The sequence below is a fragment of the Nycticebus coucang genome, chromosome 3 (genome assembly GCF_027406575.1).
Source record: "Nycticebus coucang isolate mNycCou1 chromosome 3, mNycCou1.pri, whole genome shotgun sequence".
Lineage (NCBI taxonomy): Eukaryota > Metazoa > Chordata > Mammalia > Primates > Lorisidae > Nycticebus > Nycticebus coucang.
In genome coordinates, this window is record NC_069782.1 from 112,903,514 (window position 1) to 112,916,991 (window position 13,478).

The following is a 13,478-nucleotide window of genomic DNA, read 5'->3' on the forward strand; positions in this document are numbered from 1 at the left end:
TGAATTTTCACTTGGGCTGTCTGCAGTAATTAACAACTAATAGGAGAGTCATATCAAGATCGTCTCCAAATATAATTTTTCTTATTATAACTAGAAGTAATGTCACTAGTGTTTTTGTTCTATAACACCCTCCTAGTCTCTCTGAACTTTAGGAATATTTAAAGAATATCCTCTTCTCCTATGTGGCAGTTAAATGGTTATCTCTCAGGTTGTTTCATTTCAAACTGTTCTTGTCCTCTGGATGTGATCAGTGGACCGCTTTCTCTACCAGTTCTGTGAGGAACACTTCTACCAAGCTTCTTTGATTTATGCTTCCTCTTTATTCTAAAAAGTGGGTTTTTCCTGATTTACATTTTTTAAAAATTATGTTAATTGGCTTTTTGGAGGGTGACCTTTATCCTGTAATTCAATGTACATATATTTGAAAACCTATACGATATATATGACACTTGCATCAGTTCACTTTATCATGGATTTATTATTGTTCTGCCTTAGACCCTCCTTTTTCCCTTTTGAGGAATTAGCACAAATTTTGTTTTCAAGCACATTCTGTGGAATCAGCAAAATGTTTCCACAAAATCGTAGTCCTCTTTTTAAGTGTCCATCCTAAATTTTGCAAAATTAAACAATCATAAAAATTTACATGTTTGATTATTTCTAGTTCATATTTATAATAAAATATATGGAGTTAGACTTATTATGATGCTTTTAAATACAGTAGAGATACAACTTAAATGTATCTGCAGAAAAGAAAATGAAATCAAAAGATTGTAAGAGAAAAATGTTCTTTCTCCTGATGTAGGACTGTGGTTTAATTATGGTAAACTATTTTTTAATACAGATCGAATATGTATTTTCTAAATGTGCTATAATGAAAACAGTTAGCCTTTCAACCAGAAACAAAAATCCTATAAACATGATGGAAGGTCAATCCGTATTTTCTTTACTTATTTTTAACCAGTTCACTTGAAAATAGAAGCTGAGCTGAGATAAAACATTTCGTTTCACTAAACAAGTTTGTTTTGATTCTATATTATAGAGCATTTTTTTAACTAGATAATTATAGCAACAGTAATGATGGCATTTTATCTCCCTTTGTGCTAATTAGATCCTAGTTTTCAAAGGAGCTTGAAACTCTGCAAGGATGTTAGCATAGCAGTGCTGTACGGTAGCATGTGGTGAAAAGTCGATGTTTGTGTTGTGGAAGAATGTGACAGGATATAGCGTAGTACTGTTGTTCTCTTTCCTTGGGATGTTTTGGAGAAGCTGCCAAGTACTCAGAAAGCTGCCAGAGTTATTTGAATGTCATCACTAGGAGTATAAATAACAACCTGGAGCATGAATGTTTTGTTTTTCTCCTTTACATTAAATTTCTAAAAATATGGTGATCAAATGAACCTCTGCAAGATTTCATAATGTAGTGTTTAATCATCCTTTCTTCAAAGACTAAATGAAGTAATACATGAATATGTTTTTCATATTTTTCTTTAAGAAAACAAAACTTCCCCCCAAAATAGTTATTTTTAGTTTTGCTCTTAATTTCTCCATTCTTATGTCCTTGAATTTGTAGTAATAAAACATGTCCGTATACTATTTGGCCAATATGGGGAGCACTCAGGTTTAAAGGTTTGGGGGCTTCCTAATGGAAAGACGTAGCAAATCCTCTATTAAGCCAAACTAGCAAGTTTATTGTGAGTTAACTTGCTTTTGGCTCATTTTATTAATGTTTACTGCTAAATATTTGTGATTGCTAAATGTATCATCTACTGAAGCAGAGCACATAAACAAATGTTTTGTGTTTGAAATTTATACTTCATATTCTCATCTGAGTCACTGAGCTACATTTGCAGAACACTCACATTTGCATACAAATATGTGTTTGTGCTTTTCAAGCTTTTTATATTCTTGAGATAGGAACATTTGCCTCACTGTGTATGCTAAAAGCGCTAACACACTTGTGTATATTTGGAAGAATTAACAGATTAAACAGATGGAGATGTATAAAGCTCTTGCTCACCTTGGGCTCTGTTAGATTCTTTCCTTCTCTGACCTTTGTCCTCAGTAGCACATTGATGAGAGGTTCATTCCATCGTCCTCAGTCTGAACCAGAATTCATTTTTATCTCAAGTATCAGTAAAACAAAGCTTGTATTGTGTACAGGCAAAGTGAACATACGACAAGATACTTTGGTTCGTGATAGCCACAAAAAAACTCTTGAGCTAAACATATCGTCTATGTTTAATACGTGAGAATGTCAAAAAACCTTTCTGGAGATACATATTTCTAGTTCCGTGGGTCTCTTAATTGCTTATGACACTGAAGCCTTACGGGAAGGAGGGAAACCAGGGGCAGTTAGGCTGAGACTATCTAAACCTGCCTCTGCCAGTCACATCAGAGTCCTTGGCTGCTTTACAGCCGCTATAGAATAGCCTTAAACAAGCTTCACGATCACTGGTTCAAACTAATTTTCAGAATTTGCATGTGTATTTAGGCAGTGCTGCAGCAAAGGGGAGAGAAAATGATTTTAAGCTCTGGTTAGAACAGACATTCTGATCGTATAAAAATGGACAGATTCAGAGGCAAAGGCTATCACTATATGAGAGATTAGAAGGACCATCCTAAGGGCCCTTCTGGATTTAACATTAGAAAGATGCTATGGGCTCTCAGTAAACTGGGAAAATGAAGGACGATTCTAAGGTGTGCCCGTAATTTGAAAGCAGTATCAACAAAGGATGCCACCACAAGTCCAATGCACAAGTGATCTAATGCTTGTCAGGCCATATCCCAGAGCCAGAGTGTGTTATAGATACTTACATGCCTTCGGGGAGGGAGCGGATGTTGTAGAAAGAGCAATGAATGCAGCTGGCCACTCCTTTCCCAGACTATCTCTGGTTAAAGCATGGTTAGGAGAGAGAGTAGGATGCAGAGACTGGTCCTTCACTTGAAGCAATTATGAAAGGGAACAGAATTCTTTCTCCTAGTGTCAAAACCACTAAGTTTGAAGGAATAGTAGATTGAATTTTCTGTTGGTATTTTCTTTCCATATAGTTTCTCATTATAATGCCCCCCCAACCCCACCCACAGTTGCTCTGTGTGGTTTCAGTTGCCCACAGTCAGTTGTGGTCTGAAAATAGGTGAGTACAAAACAGTAAGATATTCTGACAGAGAGAAAAACTACACTGGCATAACTTTTATTACAATGTGTTATAATTATTCTATTTTATTATATATTGTCATTAATCTCCTGCTCTGCCTAAATTTCATAAATTAACTTTGTCATAAGTATGTATGAATAGGAAAATACTTACTATGTAAAGGTTTCAGCACTATCTATGGTTTTAAGTATCCTTGGGGGTCTTTGAGAATTTTCCCTGTGGATAGTGAGGACTGCTTATAATAATGAGGAGTTAGCCAAACTCTACCCTGAACCCTCCAAAGGATCCCAAGTAGAGTTGCCCACACTCCTAGTATAAGAGACTTGAGACTCCATACCCAACATGTCTTTATAAAATTCCCCACGTTTAAACAAAATGTGATGTGATAAAATGTTTTGACCTCCAAATGTTTACAAACCTCCACTTTTTGCCCATTTGTTTTACTTGTTCCTCATTCTCTGGATAAAAGGGTTTAAGTAGCATGAAGGTTTTGAAGAGGCAGAGTGGAAGAAGAGTAGCCTCTTATTGAATAGCTCAGAGTAGAATGTATGGCGTGACTGGACCAGATATGAGAGTGCACCACATCACGAGGGGGGAAACTAGGGGACGCAGAGATCAAGCAGCTTAGATGACAGGATTCAACTGAAGCAAACTGAAAGACTCTCAACAGGTTGTGGGTGTTAGGGATATACCATAGAGGAAAAGATGTTCCCATGATAGTTGCTATGGGCAGTCATTGGCTATTGCAAATGTTTGAAAGAGATGTTACTGAATATTGATATGATCACCTGAGCATATACTTTGACCGTCGTTCTATAAATGTTTCTAAACTAGGAAACTGGTTTGAGATGTTCCTGGATTTAATTCATTCTCTCTCTCTCTCATTTCTGTGTATATATTTTAGCTCCTTCAAATAAGGTACACAACAAAAATGCTGCCTACATAATTTATACATTTAAATAACATCAAAATAACAATATGCTTTCTTGGATAAAAAAAGAGGGATCTAGTATACATGCCTATGGAAGGGACAGTTCTGTTTGGTTTTAAGCAGTTCCTCTCTGTTGGGCCCTTCTGTCCCACCATTATTCTTCATTGCAGCCATATAGCTGTGGTGAATAAATGTCTATCATTTCTTTCTTCGACCGTTTCTGTCACCAAATCCCACAATAATTCTTGATCAAAGGTTTGTTACTTTGAAATATGATAAAAGGAACAGGAAAAATGAAATGAATAAAAGAAAATATGGTTTTGTATAGCAAAACAGTCTTCAAATAATCTGCATGTGGCCCATGGGCCTCAGATTGGACACTCCTAAGAGCATTAAGCTTGGTTCAAATATAAATGAGTTGTTTAATAGAATGTGATGATAGACTAATCTTCTAAAGGTGCTTTCTTTTTTACCTAAAAACATTTCGCCCTTGGTGACCAGAAGCAAGATTTTTCTTGTATTCCTTCTTGCTTTTGTTTTCTACATTCTATATTCTGCCAACAATAATTCTTGAGGCTTAAGTTACAAATGGTATACTGGTTACCCCTTATTTTTTTTATTTTTACTTACCACTGGACACTTTGGATATAAGACCATTGTTTTGCTAGAACTGTTATTATTATTTGTTTGCTTTGAAAACTTACAAATCTATAGAATAGTGATGTGAATTGTCAGAGTCCTCTCTGGTTGAAAGGATTGTTTCTTCTCACCCCCCACCCCAGCAGTTTTTGGCCTGGCTGGGTTTGAACCCACCACCTCTGGTATATGGAGCCAGTGCCTTACTCCTTGAACCACAGGCACTGCCCAAAAGGATTGTTTCTTAAGTTGGTTTTGAGTAAGAAAGCAATAGCTTCCAGTCAAAGTGACTAGTTAAATTATCATTCATCTTTACAACAAAGCAGCTATGATAAAACAGAAATGAAGGAGACCACCTGCTTGCAATTCCCTTTTTTCCTATTATTAACAACTTTCAACACACACTCAGCCCATAATTGTTGTTGGTCTTTCACTTGTTTCTTTAATCGTTTATTTGTCTTCTTATTTCTTTAAGATATCATTACTGACAACAAACTGTGTCAGTTCTATTATAGCACCAGTGATGCATCAGGGAAGCAGATAGGCAAAACCACTCCCCATGCGGAGGCAGAAAAAGGTGACTGTAGGGAGAAACAGGCAAAGCAGAGGGAAAGAACAAGGACTAATCGAAAAAGCAGGAGGCAGTGATGCTATTTCAATCTCCTCTCTCTTTGAGGAGATTGCATTTGAAGAGAACTCTAACAAAGCTGACTGAAAGATGTGAGCAAAACATTTATGCTTTAAACAGAGAAAAGATAAAAGGGCTCTGAGGATGAATATGAGTGGTACCTTTAAGAAATGGTCAGAGCAATCTGGTGCAAATATCTTCGTTGCAGAGGGAAAAAAAGAAATGTCAAGAAGTTGTTAGAGATGAACGAGAGCAAATGTGTTTGAAGAAATAAAGAAAATGGATGTTGGTTGAATCTATGTAGATTAATATTAATATTGTTTATGTAATGCAATTAAATGTAAGAAATGTTTCATGCTTTTTTACTGATTTGCCAACAATAAGTTGATAGTGATCTCATCTTGCAACTTGTAGCTTACAGAGGGTAATTATTCTTTCCATCTCTGATTCAGTGTCCTAGCTGCACATAATTCAAAATTCAACTACACAATTGTATGTATGTGTGTTTGTTTATATTTTTAGAGAATTTCCTGCTTTGGAAAGAAATACGCTCCACGAAAAAAAATGAAATAAAGTAAAATAAAATAGAAAATACATGAAGTCATCCAATTTGGCTCAGTGGTATCACTGCCTCATATAACACATAATGCAATCACCCCAAAGATCATTTGAACATGATGATTTTCAATTGTAAATTAATACTGAGTGTCTGGAAGTTTGATGGCTGATTCCATCAAAATTAATCAGTGATCTTTTTGTTATATTACACTGTCTTCAAGGAACCATTAATAAAAAGGAAAGATTCAATAGTCGCTGATTCATATTTCAGAGAAATCCTTACAAACATATTTATATTGCTTGGTAAAATGATCAGTTTTAAAGAAGTATGTTTTGGTAACAATGTTGATTAATGTGCTTGATTTTATCTTAATACTTCAGGACAGGCAAGGTGTGAGCATTGTTAGTGAGGAAATTGCATTCCATCAATAATATCTATAGTTTATTCACTATTCTTCAAACTGTTTATGTATTAAAAACAGAAGTTATTAATTTGTTACCTGTGTGACTCTATCACAAATCTAAGAAAGGGTCAAAAATTTCTTTGCAACAAATAAATTTCTTGAACAATGTCATAAGCAAAGTTTTTCCTATTTTTGTGTTATTGATAGCCAATTAATACCTTTACTAAAATTTCCTTTCTGTAATGACTAGCACTATGAAAATGAAGGTTTTATTTGAATTATGTGAAGATTATTATGACACCTTGAATCTTGGTGTCTTTTAAGCAATGTCATTCAATGAATAGGTTCTTGTCAGTTAATACTATCCTTTGTACTCTCTTATGGATTCTAGGAGAAAAGAAATTATTTCAGTTGTATTTCAACCTAGTTCAAAATCTCACAAAATATCATTTTTTTTATACTTGTTCATTTTTTTTAACTAACTGTATGCTACTCCTTCCTTTCTTTTTCTCAGTTGAGGTAAATCAATTACAATTCGTGATTGATTTTTGAGCTGGCTAAAACACTAGTAATTTGAAACTCAGTAAGAGATAAGTATCATCTTTCCGCATAATCCTAATCAAGCTGTTAATCTTATATATTTTTTATGATTATAAATGGTTGTTCTGTATAGAAATCTTTATTATTATTGGCAGAGAAAACATTAACAGGAAACTGTGCAAACATTCTTATGACTATGTATCTAGTTTCTTATTGCAAATTCCTGGGCAGTGCTGATGGCTCAAAGGAGTAGGGCACTAACCCAACCCAGGCCAAAAAAAAAAGAAAGAAAAGAAAAGAAATTTGAAGAAATTATCTTTGGGGCTTCAACTTTATGAATACAGGCTGCTTAAATTAATATTTTGTAGATGTTAAGTTATATGTTATGTATCAGGGTGAAATTAGCTTCCTTTGTAGTATGGCTGCCTTCTACTTCAATTTAATTTTTTTTTTTTTTTTTTGTAGAGACAGAGTCTCACTTTATGGCCCTCGGTAGAGTGCCGTGGCCTCACACAGCTCACAGCAACCTCCAACTCCTGGGCTTAAGCGATTCTCTTGCCTCAGCCTCCCGAGTAGCTGGGACTACAGGCGCCCGCCACAACGCCCGGCTATTTTTTTTTTTGGTTGCAGTTTGGCCGGGGCCGGGTTTGAACCCGCCACCCTCGGTATATGGGGCTGGCGCCCTATGGACTGAGCCACAGGCACCGCCCTTCAATTTAATTTTTAAATTATTGACTATTAGTTAAAATTAGGGCTTTAGCCTTAATTAATTAGAACATTAAGAAGGAACATCGGCCTTCTTCATTATGTGACACAGTTGTTCAAACATGGCGCAAATATTCCTGCTATCTGTAAGAAAAATGTTTTCCATGAGTCTTATCACATGAGTAAAAGATATAACTAATTTCTATGTTAACTACAACAATAGTCTATTAAACTACTATTACTAAATTACTATAACTACTAAACTACTATTACTAAAATAGTATAACTAATTATTAGTATGCTCTATAACTAATATAATACTATACAATAATGTGTAGTTATATGTATTTATTGTAGTTATATTAACACAGCAATTTAAAAATAAGGAGAACCCCCTATAAGTACATAGAATTCAGTTAGCCTATAAATAAGAAACCATATTCCAGGGCAAAGACTAGATGGATATCAAACAATTGACATCATCTTTTATCTCAAAATGGGGACTATTTGGATCATTATAATATGTTGCAATTTGGGGAAGTTTGTTATCTTTTTTGATTCATTGCTGTAATACCAGAATGCTTTTGGTGCATAGTAGGCATTCCAAAGCTATTTTTTAGCTGAGGAAATCATTGACATTAGCATAAATCTCACAGGCACCAGCTGCATCAGTGTTAAATGACACTTGCCTATTTAGGAGAGTTTGGAGTATTATGATCATTATGATTTTCAATATAATCAATCCTTAATCAAAATTCACCATGTATGTATAAAAATGGATATTATAACCCTTGGTAAATTCAAGTGTTCTTTTTACTTGCATGGCCATGTCTGCAGTGAAGATATACATTTATTTTTGTATTCAATAGGATTTTATGTGATATAATAGAAATTAGTTATAATAATATTCAAATATAAGAGAATGCTATTGTTTCTGTGTGTGTATATATATGTGTATGTGGTTAATATAATCAAATATTACTGCAAACCAAAGAAAAATAAACTTAATTTTAAATTGTTTAAAAGTTCACATTATTACAAATTAAAGTATAAAATGTACACATTTCACATACTCATATTTAAAAAAAAATTTTAAGAGTATTTAAGAGTATTTCATAAAATAAAAAATCCGATTATTTAGATATCCAGGTAAATTTATAAAAATATATTTTAAATTATTGAGTATCAAGTAACTTCATAGGACTATTGAAGTTAATGAACTTAGTAATTTGGTATGGTATCCAGTGACTATGTAAAATGATTAATTCTAGAATCAGTTTTTAACTCTTGATAGTAAAAACTTTACTTAGGTCTAATAGCCTTTAGGTAGTTGTATAAATTATATATCTGTTTTAAAGAGAATATTTAGGTGGAAGATAATATTTTGAATTAAAGATAATAATGGTAGGTTATTATTTCTGCATACTCTCCACATGTCAGTAATTAAAACAAAAATAACTTGCTAGATGTAGTGGCTCATGGCTGGAATCCTAGCACTCTGGGAAACCAACACAGGAGGATTGGTTGATCTAGGAGTTCAAGACCAGTCTGAGCAAGACTGAAACCATGTATCTACTAAGAACAGAATAATTATCCAGGTGTTGTGGCGAGCATCTGTAGCCCCACCTATGTGGGAGACTGAAACAAAACGATTGCTTGCACCCAGCAGTTTAAGATTGCTGTGAGCTGTGATGACCCCACAGCACTCTAGCATGGGGTAACAGATTTGTCTGAAAACAAATCTGTATAAATGCTTATCTAAACTTTTTCCCATGAAACTGCAAACTATTTAAAACACATGAATATTCCATTTGAGTTTGCAGTTCATGAAATTGAAAAAAATTCCCCATGTGCAATTTGACATTTCTAAGTGTTTAAAATACCCAGAAATTTTCTGATTTTTATTAAAAAAATGCTTTAGTAAAATAAAATAAAATATAATATCATTTTTATAGAATCATAATATACGGTACATATAGAAAATGAATATCATTGATACATAATCTACCAATAATATCACACACATTCACACATTCACACAAAATGCCCAAAATAGCTATTTAATGGTAAAAATAGACACATTTTTAAAATAGTCACACTATGGTAGATTTCCTAAATTCTTGCTTACTGATGTACTAGTGAAGAGAGAATATGCTACAATTTTAAAGATATAAAAGAGGCTCTTACTCGAATTGCAGTAATCCACATTAAATGCATGTCATAGAAACATTATACTTTATTGGACATGGTATCTGGAGGTAAGACCCTAGAAAGGGTGGTGAGAATTTCCTGATTAAAAAATAAGTTGTTTACTTTTAAAATTAAAAACAATATCCAAGGTCCACTTCGGATTACAAAGATGGAATCTTTAGGCTGTCATTTTTTGAGCTTGATTAGCCAGTGCTAGTTATTTTGTAAAAAGAAGTAAATGCTATGATATGTCTCCTTAAATGATGGTTAGCATCCATTCTATCTTTAATATTCATTTGAAAGCGCTCAAGAAAATAATATATAAGTATGCTGTTACCTGATTTTATCCATCATTTGATAGTGTCATGGTAAACGTATCCAAAGACTTACGGTAAAAATTGTTATTAAAAATACAGAAAGATATTCTGGACCTGAGAATACATTAGCACTATAAATATATTTCAATCATCTCTCAGAAAGTGAAGCTACTTTTATGCCTTAAGGGGAAAACATTAGTATATTTTTATTTTATTTTATTTTATTTATGTATTTATTCTTCTTGCTATTCTGTAACCTAAATATTATGAAGTAAAATTAACAATAAGTAAATTCTCTGAAAAAAAAAAAGAAAGTGAAGCTAAATGTGTGTGTTTTTAGACTGAGAGTTCCAAGGAGTTTAAAGAATTTTTTCAAATTTAATGTGATCACCTGATATGAATTATTCCTAAAATAATCATATCAGTTGAGACTTAATATGGAAGTAAAAGCCCCAATGATCAACATGTTATAAAATTTCTTAGAGAAAATAAACTTTACAAAACTGTGAGACCTGGTGAATAAAATCTATGTAGGGCTGTAGATCCACTCCACTGTAGCCCTGAGGCCACTGGTAAAGCCAATCCCTATACATCATCAGGACTTTCAGAAGTATATTTGCTTCTTCAATTTTTTCCTGAAAAGAATGATAGCCAAAGTACAAATCTACACTGATATATGGTAAATAGAAATGATTTGGCTGGTCTGTACTTAAAGTGAATACAACTGGAGCATTTGTGACAGGGAGATCTGAAGAAGGTATGTGTGATTATCAATAGTTCTCTCCAATTGGGTACAGAGATTGAAGATATAAATGCTAACTGTCTAATGTTGGAACCAAAGGGTAACTTCAGCAGATGAATAAGATGACAGTTTTGTGGATTTCAGTCAATTTCCCCATCCCCTCTTTGCTGAATTATAGGAGACCTTAAGAATACTCTCAGTATTTCTTTGTCCTGCGATCACAATTAATGGGATACTACAATAGTCCAACACAGAGAGGATTACTAATGGCCCAGGTTGTTTAGGAATGAAGTGTGAGGTCACTGTTATCAGGCAAGGACCCCAATGTTCTCATTGAAAGTAAGAATAATACACAGATGTTAGCCAAAATGGACATTAATTAGGAGAGATTGGCCAGAGTGTACAGGCCAATACAGAGTCCTCTTGCTTACTCTAGAGAAATATATACTGAAAAGAAGAAACAGACTGTACCATCATAACTTGATACCTTCCTGAAAAAGAACACGGTGGCTGCTAAACCTTCAGGGTGGATGTCCCAGGACCATCCACAGGTTGACCGTTCCTAATGTGAAAATCCAAAATGCTAAATGCTCTAAAATTTACAACATTTTGAGGATTGACATATGATACACTTGATCTCACTAAATAATAAAATTTTACACTTGACCTCATTTAATAATTTTTAAATATTATCAAAAATATTGTGTAAAATTACCTTTAGGCTGCGTATATAAGGTGTATATGAGAACGCAAATGAATTTAATGTTTTTATTTGGGTACCATTCCCCCAAATATCTCATTACACATATGCAAATATTCCAAAAGCTGAAGAAACCTGAAACACTTAATTTCTGACCAGAGATAGTCAACCTTTATCCCTCTTCTCAAGCCTCTTTTCAAGAGAGATAAATTGTTCACACTGTTGTTATAGCCTCTCCATCCTCTAGCAATTAATTTTAGCTCAGTGATTCAAATATCCAGGCCTAGAGTGCTTTCCCTTGTGCATATGCGTGATAGGTGCCCTCATGTTCATTCTGTTTTTCACTTTCAGTTCAGTATTCAATAAATTACATGAGATAGTCAACAATTTACTATTTTGTGCTAGGTGATTTTCCCCAGTTGTAGGCTGATGTAAGTCATCTGAGCCGATCTAAGTTAATCTTGTCTGTTATGCTATTTAGTAGGTTAGATATATTAAGTGCAGTGTAATTGAATGAGAGTTTCAATTGATATTGAGTTTTTAGCACTGCTGCCCATCATAAATTGAAAAGTATCTGTACTAGAATATGAGTAAGTCTTACCCTATTTTTTATTGGTTTTAATTTGGTGGAACTATACATATATTGATTTCAAGAGTTTTACCCTTAAGCATATTAAAATGCCCCTATGAGGTGAAAGCTATGTTGATTGGTTTTGATCTAACCACGTCGGATTGTATAAAAAAAAAATCAGCACATTGTACCCCACGTATGTATGAATGTATTCATGATCTGTGTTTATTTGACTTAATAAAAATAATAAATAAATAAATAAGAGGAAGAGATCTACTTTGAGTAAATACTGTAAGGTAGTGTGCTAGCTAGGATTTTTGGTTTGCCAAATATAATAAGAATTACCTACAATGTTTGATGACATAAGAAACTCTTTGCATCAGATACAGTAGAATTGTTTTTCCATATATTCCATTTACCAGTAACCTGGTCTTGGAAAATTTACTTAATCACTCAGGTCCTTAATTTTCTAAACTATAGAATGGGAGGTGTAATATTTGCCTTGGAAAAATTAGAGGAACTAATGAAGATTAGAGGATTGCAGGCAATAATGTTCATAATGCCCCTGGTATACAGTAGGTGCTCAGTAGTACTCCCACTACTCATCTAGGCAGAATATCTGTGTTGTGAGCACCTAAATATTACAACACTCCTACTCAATTTTACTGAGGAACTCGCTGCTCCAAGAACAGAAGTAACTTTCAAAGTTCAAAATTATAAAACCTTGCCAAACTAGCATTGTAAAAGGGTTCACCCAAAATTTAAAAGAGACCCTAGAAGAGAAGCACATTGTCATATTTCAAATCTTGGCTCTTTTTACTTGCTCACTTGCTTGGGAAATTTAATTACCTTTTTTGTACCTCAGTGCCCTTATCTTTAAAATGGGAACAATGGGGTGGTGCCTGTGGCTCAAACGAGTAGGGCGCTGGCCCCATATGCCAAAGGTGGCAGGTTCAAACCCAGCCCCAGCCAAAACTGCAAAAAAAAAAAAAGGAACAATGATGTAATCACCTTAAGGGGGTGATGTGGGGATCATATGAGTAAAATGCACATAAATTTGTTGCATATTTTGTGAAACAAAAATAACCTAATAAATTGTGCCTATTGGCATTGTTAAAAGCTTCTCATTTTTCTCCTACATATATCATCACCATATTTCTAGTAGCTGAAAGAAACATAGCTTGTAAAATTTTGACAGCATTTGTAGTAAGAAAATTCTATTGAGAAGAAATGTAAAAGTATTAATTGCTTGCACATAAGTGAATATGTTTTGTATATGTGCATTTATATATTTGCATGTGTTCTGTATTATGCTATATACAGAAATGCAAGTATTTTATTATTGTTATTTAAACAAAATCTATAAAACAAAAAAGCTAGAAGAATTACCTCAAAAGAGTG

At 33.8% G+C, this 13,478-nt stretch overlaps 1 protein-coding gene across 1 annotated transcript in view; it reads left to right on the plus strand.

The window, feature by feature from the left end:
- Positions 1 to 13,478, plus strand: part of LOC128581091 (protocadherin-15-like) — a 724,065-nt gene that overhangs the window by 148,591 nt on the left and 561,996 nt on the right. The window lies entirely within an intron of this gene.